This window comes from Petromyzon marinus, chromosome 8, assembly GCF_048934315.1.
Source record: "Petromyzon marinus isolate PM22_M1 ecotype Great Lakes invasive population chromosome 8, UKy_Petmar_22M1.pri1.0, whole genome shotgun sequence".
Lineage (NCBI taxonomy): Eukaryota > Metazoa > Chordata > Hyperoartia > Petromyzontiformes > Petromyzontidae > Petromyzon > Petromyzon marinus.
This window is the reverse complement of record NC_133674.1, coordinates 5655237-5675210: the sequence shown is the minus strand read 5'-3', so window position 1 is coordinate 5675210 and position 19974 is coordinate 5655237. Positions and strand designations below refer to the sequence as shown.

The window sequence follows — 19974 nt, the reverse complement described above, 5'->3', positions numbered from 1 at the left end:
GCCTGTGAAGGGTGCTTGACTGTTGCCTGTGAAGGGCGCATGACGGTTGCCTGTGAAGGGTGCATAACTGTTGCCTGTGAAGGGTGTATGACTGTTGCCTGTGAAGGGTGTATGACTGTTGCCTGTGAAGGGTGTATGACTGTTGCCTGTGAAGGGTGTATGACTGTTGCCTGTGAAGGGTGTATGACTGTTGGCTGTGAAGGGTGCATGACTGTTGCCTGTGAAGGGTGTATGACTGTTTCCTGTGAAGGGTGTATGACTGTTGCCTGTGAATGGTGTATGACTGTTGTCTGTGAAGGGTGTATGACTGTTGCCTGTGAAGGGTGCATGACTGTTGCCTGTGAAGGGTGCATGACTGTTGCCTGTGAAGGGTGTATGACTGTTGCCTGTGAAGGGTGCATGACTGTTGCCTGTGAAGGGTGTATGACTGTTGCCTGTGAAGGATGTATGACTGTTGCCTGTGAAGGATGCATGACTTGTCTGTGAAGGGTGTATGACTGTTGCCTGTGAAGGGTGCATGACTGTTGCCTGTCAAGCATACATGACTGTTGCCTGTGAAGGGTGCATGACTGTTGCCTGTGAAGGGTGTATGACTGTTGCCTGTGAAGGGTGCATTACTGTTGCCTGTGAAGGGTGCATAACTGTTGCCTGTGAAGGGTGTATGACTGTTGCCTGTGACGGGTGTATGACTGTTGCCTGTGAAGGATGCATGACTGTTGCCTGTGAAGGGTGCATGACTGTTGCCTGTGAAGGATGCATGACTGTTGCCTGTGAAGGATGCATGACTGTTGCCTGTGAAGGATGCATCACTGTTGCCTGTGAAGGGTGCATGACTGTTGCCTGTGAAGGGTGTATGACTGTTGCCTGTGAAGGATGCATGACTTGTCTGTGAAGGGTGTATGACTGTTGCCTGTGAAGGGTGCATGACTGTTGCCTGTCAAGCATACATGACTGTTGCCTGTGAAGGGTGCATGACTGTTGCCTGTGAAAGGTGTATGACTGTTGCCTGTGAAGGGTGCATGACTGTTGCCTGTGAAGGGTGTATGACTGTTTCCTGTGAAGGGTGTATGACTGTTGCCTGTGAAGGGTGTATGACTGTTTCCTGTGAAGGGTGTATGACTGTTGCCTGTGAATGGTGTATGACTGTTGCCTGTGAAGGGTGCATGACTGTTGCCTGTGAAGGGTGCATAACTGTTGCCTGTGAAGGGTGTATGACTGTTGCCTTTGAAGGGTGTATGACTGTTGCCTGTGAAGGGTGCTTGACTGTTGCCTGTGAAGGGTGCATGACTGTTGCCTGTGAAGGGTGTTTGACTGTTGCCTGTGAAGGGTGCATGACTGTTGCCTGTGAAGGGTGTATGACTGTTGCCTGTGAAGGGTGTATGGCTGTTGCCTGTGAAGGATGCATGACTGTTGCCTGTGAAGGGTGTATGACTGTTGCCTGTGAAGGGTGTATGACTGTTGCCTGTGAAGGATGCATGACTTGTCTGTGAAGGGTGTATGACTGTTGCCTGTGAAGGGTGTATGACTGTTGCCTGTCAAGCATACATGACTGTTGCCTGTGAAGGGTGTATGACTGTTGCCTGTGAAGGGTGCATGACTGTTGCCTGTGAAGGGTGTATGACTGTTGCCTGTGAAGGCTACATGACTGTTGCCTGTGAAGGGTGTATGACAGTTGCCTGTGAAGGGTGCATGACTGTTGCCTGTGAAGGGTGCATAACTGTTGCCTGTGAAGGGTGTATGACTGTTGCCTGTGAAGGGTGTATGACTGTTGCCTGTGAAGGGTGCATGACTGTTGCCTGTGAAGGGTGCATGACTGTTGCCTGTGAAGAGTGTATGACTGTTGCCTGTGAAGGGTGTATGGCTGTTGCCTGTGAAGGGTGCATGACTGTTGCCTGTGAAGGGTGCTTGACTGTTGCCTGTGAAGGGTGCATGACTGTTGCCTGTGAAGGGTGTATGACTGTTGCCTGTGAAGGGTGTATGGCTGTTGCCTGTGAAGGGTGTATGACTGTTGCCTGTGAAGGGTGTATGACTGTTGCCTGTGAAGAGTGTATGACTGTTGCCTGTGAATGGTGTATGACTGTTGCCTGTGAAGGGTGTATGGCTGTTGCCTGTGAAGAGTGTATGACTGTTGCCTGTGAATGGTGTATGACTGTTGCCTGTGAAGGGTGTATGGCTGTTGCCTGTGAAGGGTGCATGACTGTTGCCTGTGAAGGGTGCATGACTGTTGCCTGTGAAGGGTATATGACTGTTGCCTGTGAAGGGTGCATGACTGTTGCCTGTGAAGGGTGTATGACTGTTGCCTGTGAAGGATGCATGACTTGTCTGTGAAGGGTGTATGACTGTTGCCTGTGAAGGGTGCATGACTGTTGCCTGTCAAGCATACATGACTGTTGCCTGTGAAGGGTGCATGACTGTTGCCTGTGAAGGGTGCATGACTGTTGCCTGTGAAGGGTGTATGACTGTTGCCTGTGAAGGGTGCATGACTGTTGCCTGTGAAGGGTGTATGACTGTTGCCTGTGAAGGGTGTATGACTGTTGCCTGTGAAGGGTGTATGACTGTTGCCTGTGAATGGTGTATGACTGTTGCCTGTGAAGGGTGTATGGCTGTTGCCTGTGAAGGGTGTATGACTGTTGCCTGTGAAGGGTGTATGACTGTTGTCTGTGAAGGGTGCATGACTGTTGCCTGTGAAGGGTGTATGACTGTTGCCTGTGAAGGGTGTATGACTGTTGCCTGTGAAGGGTGTATGACTGTTGCCTGTGAATGGTGTATGACTGTTGCCTGTGAAGGGTGTATGGCTGTTGCCTGTGAAGGGTGTATGACTGTTGCCTGTGAAGGGTGTATGACTGTTGCCTGTGAAGGGTGCATGACTGTTGCCTGTGAAGGGTGCATAACTGTTGCCTGTGAAGGGGGAATGACTGTTGCCTGTGAAGGGTGTATGACTGTTGCCTGTGAAGGATGCATGACTGTTGCCTGTGAAGGGTGCATGACTGTTGCCTGTGAAGGATGCATCACTGTTGCCTGTGAAGGATGCATGACTGTTGCCTGTGAAGGGTGCATGACTGTTGCCTGTGAAGGGTGCATGACTGTTGCCTGTGAAGGGTGTATGACTGTTGCCTGTGAAGGGTGTATGACTGTTGCCTGTGAAGGGTGTATGACTGTTGCCTGTGAAGGGTGCTTGACTGTTGCCTGTGAAGGGTGCATGACTGTTGCCTGTGAAGGGTGTATGACTGTTGCCTGTGAAGGGTGCATGACTGTTGCCTGTGAAGGGTGCATGACTGCTGCCTGTTAAGGGTGTATGACTGTTGCCTGTGAAGGGTGTATGACTGTTGCCTGTGAAGGGTGCATGACTGTTGCCTGTGAAGGATGTATGACTGTTGCCTGTGAAGGGTGCATGACTGTTGCCTGTGAAGGGTGTATGACTGTTGCCTGTGAAGGTTGCATGACTGTTGCCTGTGAAGGGTGCATGACTGTTGCCTGTGAAGGGTGCATGACTGTTGCCTGTGAAGAGTGTATGACTGTTGCCTGTGAAGGGTGTATGACGGTTGCCTGTGAAGGGTGCATGACTGTTGCCTGTGAAGGATGTGCTCTCACTGATTCCCAAATCCAGCGCAACGGTGGTGACCTCATCAGTTAACATTGTGCCGGAGCCCAAAGATTCCCCTCATGGTATCATCATCAGCAGCAGCATCAGCAGCAGTAGTAGTAGACGTGATCGATCTCCTGCTGGATGAAGGCCTGCCCGTATCTTCTCCATCTCGCACCGTCCCGCTATTTAACAATGTGCGCAGCAGCTGCAAACGATCCAATCTCAATGCAGTGTACAACAACAACTCCAATACCGAAGAAAAATCACGCATGTCCATGCCGTTTCTATATGTATTTGCATGCCATTGCGGCGTAATGGCTCGCACACTGCATGGAGGTAGCATCTCAAAGTTCGCCGGTTGAATCTCCTAGCAGTTGAAACGAGTGTCGCATTTCTTAAATCCCACTTCGTCTGTACAGCCAGCAGTGTTAATGGGTCGGCCACAGTCAGTGGGTGGCCAAGTGGAATTGTGGGCAGTCCCACGTCTTCAACATATCCTTCAGAGTGACACTCTAAAAGAGCTCCCTCAAGTGAAGGCCGTTCTGTCAACATCTTTTAACATTTTTTTTCTTCATATATACGCGTGAAATGTCCTTGCGACATACACGCAGACACACCGCCACCTGTTCACATCTCCTGGCTTTGCCTCAAAAGCACCTTAATGTCAAGCCGTTGCCCCTGGTAACGGAGGCCGCAGCCGTGGCAACAGGAGTCAAATTAGCGGCAGTCGAACGCATCGGGATGATGACGGTGGTGGTGGTGGTGGTGGCGGGGATGGTAACGCTTGAACGACTTCTGAAAGTGTGGCCAGAATACCATGGTAGTTGTGTCATATTCTTAGCTCTTTCGGTAAAGTCACGTTGAAGGGAAACAAGTCGTGTCATATTCTCAAATATGTTACTCACAACTGAACGCTGTTCAGATATTCGGATACCCATGGCCTCACAAGATATCTCGCGTAGCCATGGCAACCAGATGCAAGGGAATCAATGGAAGTATTCCATTGGTGAACGGATCTTCAAACGCACTCAGTGTAAATTATACAGGATTATTATTTAGCAGAAACTAAAGAAGTAGTTTATGTTTTAAAAAAACCCCAACAGCATCGTTTTATGTGTTAATTTTGTTCATCAGTTAAAATTCAAATGTATAGATAAATACATTTTAAATGATAACGCTCCAGTGTACAACTAATTCATTGCAAACAAAGTTTTTTTTACAGTATACATACAAACGTATATGTGCGTATGTGTATGTGGGGAGCTGTAGCGTCGTGGTATGAAAGAATACGGTGACCTAAATTAAATTCCCGCTCACGGCAAATATTTGTGGCAAATATCTGAACCGGTCCCGGGCTTTCCCTAGGTCGACTCAGCCTTAAATGAGTACCTGGTGGAGTTTTTAAACATCAGCACTGGTGAGACAAAGGCGACCGAGTCTGCTTCTTGGCCACACCACCCCTCGTGTGCTGCGATGCCCTTTATAGGTGATACCTAAGTAGCACTTGCCAGAATAAACCTTGAAAAGGTTATACGGAGCATCTTTGCCTTTGTTGTGTAAACATTGCTTTTCTATTAAAAGGATTGAGACAATTTCAGTTTACAATACTTCTTAAAGAAACGATGACATGAGCTTCAAATGTCCCCTCGCTGACATCGTTTCAGAGTTCATTGGTGGGAGAGACAGAAATCGTGGCAGGTGGGTCTATTAATTTAACGCTGCTCGTTTGATGTTGTTTTTTGTATCCAAAATGTCAGTTTATGAACAAAAGGAAGCGTGCAGTTGATTGGCCCCTATTCTCCACGTGTCTTCACGTGACCCTTACCCTCTCCCACGTACACATTTGGATCTTTTAAAATGCCACTGCTTAAAAGATGCCACTCACTCTCATGAATGGGGACAGGGAGTGCGTACGCCCTAATCAGAACCAATTTGGGGTGAGCTTTTTGGCGGACATGCAGCAAGCACCAGAGGAAAAGGGCAAACCCTCGCCCTGATGTGGAAAGCGAGGAGTGGGCCCTCCTCTCCTGCCTGTGCACTGCATTCATGATGAATAATCTGAACATTTCCAAATTGAGTTTGGCACACATTATGAAGCAGTGGGTAGGTGCCATGACAGATACTTTTATGTAATCGGACATCTTTACTTGCGCAGTTTTGCAGGGGAAATCATGCAAAACTTTCACTAAATATAATTTTGTTCATCGGCAGAAGTATTACATTTTTTAAAATATTAATGTACTTCTCTTTGTGAATCCACTGCTGAATGAAGGCCTCTGCCATGATGGTTTTGCATGCAGAACTGGTTCAGATATCTCTTGTCGCTGATGTTAGCCGTGTTTGGGAATCAAACTCAGGGCAAACAGGTTTGCATTGCCGTGTGAAACCACTGCACTGCTGCTGTACCCATTACAATCCCCATGCGTGAATATTAATTTATAATTTTAAGGCCATTTAAGGTATGAAATACTCGACCTCATAAGTTAACATGATTTTTTTACTGAAATAATCGCAGTCAATGTTTGCACTTTACAGTTTGAATTTCTGGCAAGAAGTTAAACATATGTGTGTTTGTAGAACTATGTCAGTGAATGGCTTGTGTTCTTAGCACATGACCAAACTGTTTGGGAGTACACTAAGTGATCTCAACACATTCGGCAATAGCAGGCTATTAAATTTGGTCACTTTTTATACCACCAATTATTTCAAAAGATTGAAAAAATTGCGCAGTATAAAGATTCCAAGTACTGTGAGAAAGTGCATATACACGACTACACGACATAAACAATTTGAAAGAAGCGTGTGTCGCACGCGTTTACACATGTTACTTATTTAACATTCAAAGTGGTGTTGATGGCATCGTTATTTTTAATCCAGCTGCACCTAATGCCCCGGCGTAATGCAATGAAATGTCCGGGACTGTTAGCATCGCTGCGCGTTAGCTCGTCAATGACTGTCTCTTATATAGATATATCCAATATGTGCACTCCCAGCCGCAATAACCTGGCAGAAACCAACACAATCGCATGTAAAAATGGGTTTTGATAACTAGATTGGGTGTCTTAAAAGGAAATGGACATTTTATGGCAATTATTTCAAAAGTGGACATTTTATATTAGGAGTTTCTGGACAAGTGATTTGGCGTGGCACGGCATGCGCCACTCACGCCTCCCACTCCCACCTACTGCACAGCGAGCCTCATGGCGCACAGCAAATTGCGATTTTCCTGCCAATGTTGATGACATTTGCTCAGAATATAGACACAGAAAAATGTTTTTGGTTTAAAATTGGGGCCACGGGTAGTTCGAAATACCGTATAAATCTGTGCTTTTTAGCATATATATCAACGCGAAATATTGTAACGATAAATTTCGATTTCACATTTGGGACAGATTTCGCTGACGTTAACGCGCGTCGCATGCCCTCCGAGAGATATTAATTTGATATATAAAGATGCTGAGCTTTGTAAATGGTATGCCTATGATTGAAAAATACTCACCGTGCGATGCATTGTTACACTTTTTAGTGAACAATACGTGCATGGTGATAAGTGCAAAGCGAGTTTTGCACATTCAGATGTAGTCGTTGATTAACAAGATATTTTATTGCAATTGCTCTTTGATGCATAGGTTTTTTTGAATGTATTTCCAGTGTGCAATATACTGCAGATTAATCCAAAGTTCGCTGCAGCACAGTGATATGTCCACAAACGAGGGCATTTGCGTATGGCTGCCAGGTGCCATTTGTTTGAGAACTGGTTGCTACAGCATCCCACACAATTTCAGTTGATATTGTCTTTGTCCAAATATTGTAAACATCTCCGATGTGCCTCCAAGTTGCACCAGGGGGTTTGTTCGGTGTGATGTCCGACGGTTCGCTGGGATGCTTCTTCAGCACATGGATCGATATAGAATCCAGAAACACGGCGGAGAGCTATAGGGCACGACTTACACACACCAGTGATGTGAATGTATAAATAAAAAAACACAGTGAATCGCACTGATTAGCAACAATGTTTGCATATGTATCAAATATACAACTTTAATTTGATATGCAATGAGCTTGTTGAGAATACACAACAGTACATGAGACTCGTCAAACAGAGAGCATATGGTGCACGGTTCAAAACTTTATGCCATTGTTAATTGAAATGGAAAGTTTGTGGTCTGTTGACTTATCCAGGATGCTTGATGTTTGCCTCCTGGTGGAGAACGCATTTCTACGTTAACTTGCGCTTATTTATTTCTCGACAGTCGCGCGGTTTAATCACTTGTGTGCTCTCGTGCACCTGTCTCTCATCCCATCTGAACAGGAAAGCCCCACATCCCACGCCGTCTCAATGCTGTCTCAAACAACAACATCGACATCTTGGGTTTCCATTATTTATGGCTTGCCGTGATCGTTTCCCCCCGCCCCACCACCACCACAATATGTGTCCATTTTATGTCCAGCACCCCAGCCAGATGCATCCTGGAAGTAACTTCAGCCATTTCCTGCCAAAAATCACGTGAGCCCAAGTGGCTTGGTCTACTGCTGCATGCAGCACACACGCCGCACGCGCGCGCGCGTTCTCTGTTGCTTGCTCATCAACTGACGCACCACCCTGCCTCTCTCTCTCTCTCGTGCCTGTCTTCTGCTCTCCAATCATTCCCTCTCTCCCTCTCTCGCAGCCACACTCTTTCTTCTCTATGGATCGCATGCTGTGTTTGCCTTTCAGTGCAATCGCCCTGCCATTGCTGACAAGTTTTTGAGTGCTCAGTGTGAAATTATCACCGGACGGGTAAGCCATGTTTGCTTGTGGGGCTCCCTCTGTGCATCGAAGCATTCCCGTGTTGATGTAGGTAGGCCTCACAGTGTTGAATTTGCAGAAGATTATGTTTTGAATGGGTACCCAAAAAACTGCATATGACAGTTGTATGGAAATCGTTGACATCCATTTGTGTAACTCGTGTGGATAGAGAGTGGCATATCTTTGACGTGGATGCCTTGGGTACACGGAGCCACGTTTCCATCTTCTCACCTGCTCTTCAGCAATTAAAATAACATAATAGTAATAAAACAACATTAAAGCTCTTTTAAGAGCGTGAAAGTGTAAAAAAAATATATGTTTGCACATGTCTCCTGATTGCTCATTCCATTTCAATCCGTTATGATCAGCTCCGGTACAGCAGTGACGGAGACTCGAGAAAGTGTGGTTTATATTAAAATACCATATAGTAAACTGTTGTAGTATGTGCACCTTCAATTGAGGAATATATCAATACCACATGACCTCTCCTGAAGCCCTCTCGTGGCTAGCAGACCTCGACATTGGCACTTAGCTCTTGGACATATTGCCATACACACGAATAGCATCGTAAAAGAAAATCATGAAACTTTCCAGACTAAGTGCTCCGTATCCAATTCCACTGCTGCTAACCGGATAACCATGAACATGTTATATTCTCGTGTAGCCATTTGTATATATTTACTTGTGTGGATGAATTTTGTAAGCGTTTATTTACTGTGAAGAAAAGCAATCCACCAACCGTGGACCCTCCAAATCAATCACTCGCCGTCGTAATGACACCGCCAGTGCTTCGTTTATATTCCACAATGCTGGATTTTCCCTGTCCTGTTGTCGTGTTTATCACCACGCCGTAGCCGAGTGTTCTTCACCGCTTTTTACAGGCGGCCCCTTTCGCCGATAAGACATCATCAGGGCTGCCACACCGCCTTCAATGAGGTGTTTTCACTCTTTGTGTGTTGTCGGGGGCCGCACGTGAGGTGCCACACTAAATGCTACCAGGGGACGCCATTGGCCCGCGGGCCTTGCAACGAAGAACAGTGCCGTAGCCAGTCACACGATTATCACTGCGCTCACATGGTTTTTGTTACTTATTTATCCAGGACAGCCAAACATAATCATTGAACTCTTTTTGCAGGGGGGCATACTGCATTGGGTTTTTAAGATGTCATCTGGCAATTCATGATGGGTGTTTATACAAGTGTGAGGAAACCGGAGCATCTGGACACCAAGCGTGTGAGGGGGCATCACTCTATCCACATACAGATGGAAACAGATGGAGATAAGTCCACTTGCTCGCCTGCCTTCTCCTGGCCAGTCAGAGTATGGCACCTCGACGTCCACAGGAAGGGTGTTTCACAACATTTGTGCGGTAATCCACCAACCCTCGCTGGCTCCACAGTGCTGGATTATAGGCCACATGCATAGCCACCTCCATTAATGTGGTTGAAATGGTCTTATACATCTGTATTTGAGTACTGTGTTACAAAATATAACCTTGCTTTCAACCAAATAGATTTTACATTTTTAGGCATTGAACCTTTCCCTATTGTGACCATTTTACACGTGGACTGTATTGATTATTTCCTTTCTTTAAATCCTCTAATGCACTGCTCCCATCCACGTATTAATTATACATTACGGCAAAACTGCTGCAGGTGAATGCCGCAAGTAGAACAGTCAAATAGATTTCCTGCTCCATTGAGCACTGCGCCAGTATTATTTCTCATTACAGCCCTGAGCCAGTGGTGGAAATTCCACATTCCTATGTGGGGGGGGGGGAATCTGTGCATCGTAAAAATCAATATTTCTTTCCCGGCAAAGTATTATTTTGTGGATCCCGACGGAGTGATGGGCTGAAAAGTAGAATGCCATTGATATGAAGTGAAAGATAATGCGAAATATGTATTTTGTGTATACTTGTTGCAATAGACATTGCCAATCACGAACATAAAGGTTATTGAGGTAGCCGGCTAGAGTGTGCAAGCATTAGAGTGAATCAGAAAAGGCATTATCGACTGGAGGTACAACATTAAGGAAATGAAATCGCGGGGCTGTTAAGTGCGCTGTTTGGCTCAGTAGATTGCAGTAATTTGTGTAGTGTTGAGTGAAGTGGCTGGAGATGGATGCAGCTGCTGCTGCTGTGGCTATGAGGCCAACTCCGACTTGCAGACGGGTTCAGGAAAGGGCAAGGCCGCACGGCAAAGCCCGGAGAGTGTCAACAGCGCAGACAACTCCCACCCATATTTGTCAGTCCTCGGTTCATAAAGTGCGACCTCGATAAAGAAGAAGAAGAAATACAAAAACAAACATTTTCTGTAGTTAATTTGTCACGGCATTATCTTTGAGCAAGCCTCTGGTGTTTCCTTCGATTAGGAGATATAACTTAACTTCTCTATTGTGAGTCAAGTCAAAGTGAATTCCTAATCAAATTAGCATTGAGGGACTATTCCTGTTTACAGCCCATAGCCAGAGGTGGAAATTCCGCATTTCTATAGTGAGGGTGAGCCTCTCTACAGGACAACCACTGTTGACTTTCCGATAACGCTGTAACAATTTTATCGACCCCGGAGTGATGATGGGCTGAGTAATCCACCGATCAGGGTTTGAACTTGAGATATTCTGATTGCAAGTCGCTCACTCTACCGCTGAGCCTCCCGGCCGGATGAATGCAATATTGACACACTACTACGACTAGCTACGTTTGAGTAAAGGTTCTGGTGTCTGCTTGAAAGGAAGAGATACTATTTTACGAATTCCCACGCGCCATTTGCCCTCATTATTTGCGAGCAAGACGAAGAAGAACATCCAAACTGACGCGCGTGTCAGATTCGAGATTGTGATGCCTGCACTGGGAGATGCTGCGAGGCAAAACCTCGCACAGACGATCGGACAGCCTCGCCGGCCCTGCGCTGGAGGGCCCAGCCCCCCCACCCCACGCCACTGAGCACCGCGTTCGTCCACTGCGAGTTCACGGCAGTGGCTGGGCGGCTGCCCGCGCTGTGCTCCTTGCCGCGGGGCCTTGCGGCTGATGTAAACTAAACTTTAAACCAAACCAATTTTTTTTTTATTTTACCAGGTTTAAGGCGGCTCACTGAGCTCTATCGCTCGTTTTCAGAAGTGACCTGGATGTCACAAATTATAGCTCAACGAAGTGGCTTATTGCGTGGAAATTTATAGAAGGCAAAAACTCGAAACCCATGTCGGTTCTAAATGTGGAGGGAAAAACCGGATGACACGGAGAAAAAAATCCATGCGACCACGGGGAGAGAGAGACACGCAAACTCCAAATATACAGCAGCAGGCGTAAGAGTCGGGATCGAACCCACGATCCTCTGTGTAGCAGGCGAAGTAGTTAACATCTCCTAGCGAATGCGACGTTGCCAGGATTGCCAAGCAGCCGGCACATCCTCCACAGAGCTTCCTCCCCACCACGAGCAACATGTCCAGTCATGCAGGATTAGCATCCATGCAGACAGAAACATGAACTTTATCCATGACAGATCACCTACTCCCCCCAGTCTTCTTTTATCCTCTTATAAGTGACTGTGTGCGCAGCCACCCTGTGTTTGCAGGCGAGGAAGACAGAGATAGTTTTGTTGAGCGTGAAGGTCAAATCACATTTTAGCAAACGTGGCAACATTTCCACCCGGTGCGGTTCTGGGAATTGAGCAAGCAGAGGAATGGCCTTGTGGAATGTTAAAAACATTATAGGCCTTATATAATTAAAAACATAGATATTTTACAGATCGTTGTCAATATATTGCTGTGTGAAGGCCTCGCTGTGCTGTATTGGGCATGGGGGAGGGTTGTGTGTCCATACTTCACCAACCTGGTCAATGCGAAACTGACCATGCAAGACCGTTCAGATCCCTCCCCCACTGATAATAGTGGTGACCGACATTTGAACTCGGGCCACTGGGCCCATAGTACAGAGCGCGAACCACTGAACCACTCTTCCACCCCAATAAAGGCTTTAAGGATCATTAAAGTGAATTAATCAATGACCAATGCACTGGTTCATGACTACAGGAAGAGGCGTGGTGGCCATATTTCAGCAAATAATGCTCCGCACGCGTGTACGTCCGAGTGTGTTATGCGAACCCAGTTTGCAGAACAGAACACAATAAAACGCAAATAAAAATTCAAAACACGCTGACAGTGTTGAGGGTTGCATCAGTTCGGTTTGAATATCAGCCCTGATAAACATAGATAAGTGTTGTCTATACAAATGAGTTTCATGAGACTTCTTAGAGAAAACCCAAATCGAACTCTCAATGTCCTCCATTAAAATGCAAATCAGAACCTCGGAGTGATGTATACTGTGACCGGGACAGTAAATTGTAGTGTACACATAACTGAACCGTGAACGTTTTTTTTGTTATCAAGAATTTGAGTTTCATCTCGAGATTTATAACGCTGCCATTGCTTTGGCACGGCGCTAAATAACAGCGTGCAGTCGAAGGTGCGCACCATCGGATGAGGCGTCGAAAAGAGCTCGTGGCTTTGTGATGCACATTTAAGATTGCAACAGCGTAAAGGTCAACAAAGAAGGGAATTTAATCCGATTTAGTGTTCATCAGTGATTCCCCACATGGGATCCGTCATGGATATAGCGTGGGTTGAATGCAGCATTGATGGGGTCCTAAGTTCAAAAAAGTTTTTTTGTGGGAACTCTGCTTCCAGACAAGATCTCTCTGCATTTAAACTACCCCATCTACCGTAACAAATTCAGGTCAGATTTACAGGAACACATTGCATCTTTCCTTCACTTAGGATGTGTTGTTATTCAGTATGAGCCACATGTTATGCATTTAGAGTAAGTGAACGGTACTTGCAACGTGCCATTACAATAGCAGGAATTATTATTATGATTTTGATACAGCTAATGGGTAATATTCTGTAGCGCCAAAGTTGCATGATTTTAACGGTAACGCGCTCTGGATGTCTTTCTAATTCTCCTGTGCAAACAGGAGCAGCATAATTAATAAATTAATACTTCCCAAAAAGCGTAGCGTTAGCAAATGCCAATGGCCTTTTCCTGCAGAGGAAATGAATCTATTTCCTCCCATAGTTACAATGTAATCACCTGCCTCCGCACGGTGGCTGGGGGAGGACCACATGGAATGCTTTCATTAGCTGACCTTAGCACACATTTTTTTGGATGAGCAATATTTTCCATTGCTGCCTGTTTAGAGTTAAACTCTTTGATAATCCGGAATCAAATACTGTACACACGAGACAAAACGCTCGGTCGTAAATACGAGTAGAAGGTGCGCCCCTTTGGATGAGACGTCGAAAAGAGCTCGTGGCTCCTCGAAGTACTGGGCTGGGGTGCCACGGTGGCGAGATGTCAACTACCTCGCCTGGTATGCAGGAGGTCGTGGGTTCGATCCAGACCCTGACGCCTGCAATATATTTGGAGCCTGCGTGTTCTCCCCGTGGTCACGTGGATTTTTCTCTGGGTCCTCTAGTTTTTCACTCCACGTTTAGAAATATGTGTTCAAGAGTATCTAGCTGCTATAATTTTGCACATGATAATTCACTTCGTTGAGGTGTGTTTTGTGGCCAGGTCTTTCTGACAAATAGCGATGTAGCTCAGTGGGCCTTACCTGGTAAACTAAATAAAAAGTAATTTGTAGCTGAGAGTGCCCTCTTCTATATTGAAACTCCGTCATTTTCATGAAGACAAAATTACACCGAGTTTCCAGCTTGCGATTTAACATTTTCATGTTCCGCTGTTCATATTATATTAAAACAAATGCAGTCGTAGGGTACGTTATGCAGCAATCACTTGCAATAACTTACACGATAAGAGTTGTGCATTTATGAATGTACATATACACTTACTTAAAATGGATACAATCCTATTCAAGAGAGGGAGGATCCCAACAAAAAAACACCCCAGGGCGAGGGGTGTCCGCGCACGTGATCTCGAGGACACGCTGAACGCTGCATCAGACCCAGGAGCGCACACATTGACACCACATCTGGCCACGAGCGAGTGCGGAGTTCTAATGCAACACGATTCGATTTCCTCTGAGTGCCATCTCAAATTTCTGCTAAAGATATTACAGGATTGTAACACGTGTGCAAACACAACCGCTGCGTGCAATAAGGGTGTATTTTGCACACGTTATACTCAATTGTGCGTTTCGACCATGACAAAACATACAATATGTTCACGGTACGTAATTGAGCAAAAAAGTTATGTATGTAACAGGAGGAAACGTGGCGTAGTGGTTAGCACACTTGCACTCAGAACCAGGCAGCCTGCGTTTGTATTCTTTGGGTCTTTCGGTAAAGTCACGTAGATAGGTTCAAAGAAAAAAACTACGAATTTTCGATCGCAATACACGACGACCGTTTGTGTTGCGATCGAAACGTCGGTAGTTTTTATTGTTATTTTCTTTGAACCTATCTACGTGACTTTACCGAAAGACCCAAAGAATATAAATTACTGCAGTCACGAAAGCTTTAAGTCAAGATTTAAACTGCGTTTGGTTCCCGGCCACGACCAACATCAGTGACGAGTGATACCGAACCAGTCCTGGGTGCCGACGTGGTTATGTTTCGTTAAATAACACTCATAACTGACTTAGTGTGGAAAAGGCCGTCATCTGGCAGTGAATGTACAAAATGTAGTACATGATTGTGTGTACAATTAAACTGTTGACTCAGCCCATCATCCTTCCAGGGTCGTTAAAAAATGCTTCCACTTTGTGAAGAAATCAACCGTGGTTGTCTTATAGTTAGACTCGACCCCCTTCCAATGCTCATTTGAGCACAAAATAATTTTGACTTGACTCCTAAAAATGCCATTACGCGTCTACAATATTGACGAGTATAAACATAAATCAGCGTATTTCAGTGAACCCCCCTGCGCAGTACAGACGGAATGCTTATGAGAACCAACATTGCCTTGCGCGCGTGAAGTCAATGCGGACGCAAATAATTAAAGTGATTGTATTGATACTTTTCGTCCGCACTTTGCGGGATAAATCGTTAGACGTATGGCGTTCTCGCGTCTCCCTCTCACGCTTGTCGGTGCGGTGGGGGGGGGGGTCGGGGGGTGGTTTTGACCCCGATGTAAGCAAACTGGGAGCTGATGTTTTTTTGCTGCGGAATTTAAAAGTGTACGGCCAATGAAGAGGCTCGGTCGCGTGAAAAGAGCACACACACAAACACACGTGTCGTTCCTCATCTCGTCCTTCCACTGACTCATCAGAAGATTGATTTATACTGGAGGAATCCGATGAGCGGTAAATATATTTTTTCGCAGTTGTCTAGTAGGGGCGGGTAAGAACGTTACAACAACAAACAATACAACAACACGATAGGAGTGCAAAGTGCAAGAAAGGTAAACAAATCACCCAAACACAAACAAATACAACATGAAACCATCCCCATCCGACCAGGCAAAGCCCACTCAGGTATTAACTTATTTTTTAGAAGCGACCTGGCCACAAATGATAGCTCAACAAAATGGCCCATCATTTGGACATTTATAGCACCAAACTAATCTAAATAGTCTAATCGAATGTTTCTAAATGTAGAGGGGAAAACCGGAGGACACGGAGAAAATAAAATATGCATGCGACCACGGAGATAACATGCGCACTCAAAATATTCGGGATCGAACCCCCGACCTCCTGAATATCAGGCGAGGAAGATAGCGGTCACACCACCTCGACGCCTCTTAAACAAATAAAGAAAGTGTACAGGTTTAAATTGGCAGCGCCAATTGCTCGGTGCACTCCGGTGGAAGGAGCGGTACGCAAGTCGGGAATCCTTGCCTCGCCGCGTTCACTGTCAATTTGTAAACTCGACATTGAGTCGTTGGAGTAACTCACTGGGGAGTTAACGCGCCGTGTGAGCAAACACTTTCTCGTACCGGGTGGCCATGTATGTGCGTATTTATGTAGAACTTCTTTCGCACCGTACGTGGCCAGCTGTGCTAATCGGAGGTGCGGGGGGGGGAGAACAAACTAAACACAACAACAAGCAATTGTAAAGAAATGAGTTTTCAATTTAATATAGTGGTGTAGTGTATTGTGGTGTAGTTTAGTGTATAGTGGTGTAGTGTGTATAGTGGTGTAGTGCATAGTGTAGTTTAGAGTGTAGTGTATAGTGGTTTAATATAGTGGTGTGGTGTTTCGTGGTGTAGTTTAGTTTATGGTAGTGTAGTGAATAGTGGTGTAGTACAGTGCATAGTGCTGTAGTGTATAGTGTAGTTTAGAATGTAGTGTATAGTGGTTTAGTATAGTGGTGTAGTGTATAGTGTAGTGTATAGTGGTGTAGCATATAGTATAGTTTAGAGTGTAGTGTATAGTGTAGTTTAGAGTGTAGTGTATAGTGGTTTAGTATAGTGGTGTAGTGTATAGTGTAGTGTATGGTGGTGTAGTGATTAGTGGTGTAGTGTATAGTGTAGTTTAGAGTGTAGTGTATAGCGTAGTTTAGAGTGTATAGTGGTTTCGTATAGTGGTGTAGTGTATAGTGGTGTAGTGATTAATGGTGTAGTTAAGAGTGTAGTGTATAGTGTAGTTTAGAGTGTATAGTGGTTTAGTATAGTGGTGTAGCGTATATACCTAACCGGGCTTGCTTGATGCGTCGTGCAAACGCCATGGCATCATTGGAGCTTAATAAATAGTCGAAAGGCTCGCTCCGGATTCGAGGAAGCGTACACCCATGGCAACTGTGCCGATAATCAAGGATGTCAACCCCACTTCATTGAGGCTCCCTCCCCCTCCTCACCATGCCGAGGCACGGCGCGGTTACTGTCCCACAGATGCGAGGCTGTTTGTTCAGTTCTCTTGCCGCGGCAATGGGTAACAATGGGTTTCTATTTTGAGCACAAAGCTTTCCACAAGTAAGGCTACAACATTAACTATTTACTTTTGCGTTCCGCGGTAGCACCAATTTTGGTCGGACAGCTTGCGCGAGGGCAAAACCCTGGCCGTGATGAATTTGGACAGGGAGGCAAATAGCGAATGCGTTCAAATATGGAGAAATGGCCCTTTTATTTACGTAGCATCACAAAATATTGACAGTCTTTCGCGTACGGGCTGGAAATAAACGGTGTAAACAAAGCAGAATGTAAGGACTAAGGCTTGCGTGCTGTGACTGAGCACTCGGGTTTAGCGCTCGGTGAGCAGTCACCGTGGAGTTTCGTCTTAGTGCGTTACTCAAGAGAGAAATGTGTCAGCTATCCAGGAGAGGACTTTTGTTATTCTATTATTCTTGAGAGTTATATAGGTCAGGGCTACAGTAGCTGGCGGTGCCCTACGCGAATAGAGAGAGACATCCTCTCGCGAGCAGGGCACCAGGTCCATCCTCAGTTGCTCTCTCGGTCCAGACCAGCTTCACGCCAGCCTTGCCACGCAGCAGCACTCACAGCCACCGGTGCTTGACAGTGGCGGCTGAAATGCAGGGTGCTTCAAAAATATGTTAACACTGCCGTGGGACGATCGGTTTGTAATGGGGAAAAAAAGAACGGATTCTATTGTTAATAGCTTCAAAAAGTCAAAGAGTCTCCATCATTGTCAACGCGTGCCTGGAATCTTCTCCAGGTAGCACATTTCTCGTGGTCTTGTTGCGAATTCTCAGAAGTGTGAACATCTTTTTTAAGCACCCTGTATATCGTATATGTCGTCGTCACCGGTCATTCTCACTCCACTGCTGAATGAAGGGCTCCCCCAAACCATCGCCGTCTCTCATGGTCCTTCAGTGCTCCTGCGCACGAGCAGGAATTCACCGCTCCATCTACACGGTGGACGTCCTCCCAGACGTGTTCCTAGGATCCTCCCTTTGGCTGCCACTCCGTGCCTCAGTGTCGCCAATTGGGAGTCGTCTTTTCCAAGTGGCGCGCCCTGCGAGTTTTTTTCTCATCCGTGTGTGAGAGGCACGGTCCGAAATGCGCCACATTTTGGCAAATGCATTGTGGCATTTTGAGTTCTAATTAGGCGGCGGTGTGAAGCAGACTGGGAATTTTCTTTTTTCTCCGAAACGGTGTCATCGAAGTACTTTATAATTTTTTTAGGAAAGCAGATTGTGTACCCATTCAACCCTCCAAATGATGCCACGTTGCTATCGTCGTTCATAACGAGCCCTCAGCACATTAGCTGAGCTCTTGGGGGGGGGAGTCCCAGATGGTGGCTACGATTGATGAACTTTGCACTTACTGGCAATCAGGTAATGCCTCTAGACAACCCAGCCACCTTTAAAAAATGCTAAAACCAATATTGAATTAGCGTATTCACTAGTGATTAGCTTACCTTTGTAACACAAGCTCGAACGAGCAATGTAAATCATCTGTGAGAATGTGTGTGTTTCGGCGCTACCCTCTAACCATTGGTAATTTGTTAAATGTTTCCACACATCTGCAACTTACATTTTTATTCTGATTTACCTACGTTGCGTCGTTGGCATTCGTCAAAATGTGATTGTATGGCTGCTGTCGCGTTTGGTGCAAGCTTTAAATTATGTACGAGCGCAGAATCCTGCGTGGATTCCGTCATGCTGCCGTAACTCTCATTGTCAGTTACACATTTTGAACCTGTCGCAAAGAGGGCGCGTTTTTTTTGCCTTTCCCCACAGCCGAGATCGGTGGCAAGTGCCACAAAAAGGATAAAATCAGCCTAGGATGCGACAATGAGAAGACCAGCTGATTGCTGGGTTAATGGTTTCAAGATGAGATCGCATGATACTGCGTTTGACGGCGGTGCACAGACATGAATAACAACATCTCCACACGTTCATCAATAGCGCCAAATTGCTCTTCTATCATTCTGAAGCAACACCAATTAAATAAGCCTTCTTCTTCTTCAGGGCAGCGTCATTGACTAAATGTGTTGAGTTCAAGACGAGATGTGGTAAGCCTGCAGAAAAATCCGTGCCGCCTGCCACGAATGCTTTGTTGTTCACAAATGCTCATTAAGAGGCCATACATGAGCTGATGGACGGCTCATTATAAGTACCCCTGTGCAAATCTCCTTACTGCAGCACACGACGGCGCACACCGATTTCTATGGCAGCGTGACTGCGGTGGAACGCAAGCGGCATTCGTGTAACGATGCACCGCGCGGCGACATCTGAAATGCCACGTGCTCTCTCGCAAGAGAGACAAAATAAATAAAACGAATCGTCGCAACGTGCCGTGCAGAAGCAAAATCAGTGAAAGCTAAAAGAGCAGTGACGTTGCCCACAATTAGGTTTTAGTTTTAAAAAAAAACTTTTAGTAATCGCAAACAATGACTGCACGGTCTGAAGTGGTAATGTTTATTTCCAAAATCAACAAGTTCGCAGTGGCAACCCGATTGTTGAAACTCTGGCCTTATCAAGGAGGCGTACAGCCAATGCTGCGCTAATGATCTTAACAAATGCGATCATTAATATTCAATTGTTCTGTATACATACCTGATAAATATATACCTTTGATCTGTTGTAATATTCTGCGTTTTATAGAGCATCTAATGCATTTATAAACCCAAATAATCAAATAATGAACTGCTCTGGCACAGGAGCGGTGTCTGCTGTGGCTGCTGACGTGCAATACCCCATTTTGTGAACGTGGCTTGCTGCCTGTCAAAATCTGGCAAGACAC

At 45.8% G+C, this 19974-nt stretch overlaps 1 protein-coding gene across 2 annotated transcripts in view; it reads left to right on the top strand.

Annotated features, from left to right (window-relative positions):
* Positions 1 to 19974, top strand: part of PALD1 (phosphatase domain containing paladin 1) — a 213729-nt gene that overhangs the window by 131426 nt on the left and 62329 nt on the right. The window contains exon 1 of one of the 2 annotated variants that reach the window (XM_032949506.2): positions 8237 to 8366. The exons of the other annotated variant lie outside the window; for it this stretch is intronic. The gene's annotated coding sequence lies outside the window, so the exon portion shown is untranslated. Of the gene's footprint in view, positions 1 to 8236; positions 8367 to 19974 lie in introns of those variants that run through there. 2 annotated transcript variants of the gene reach the window in all.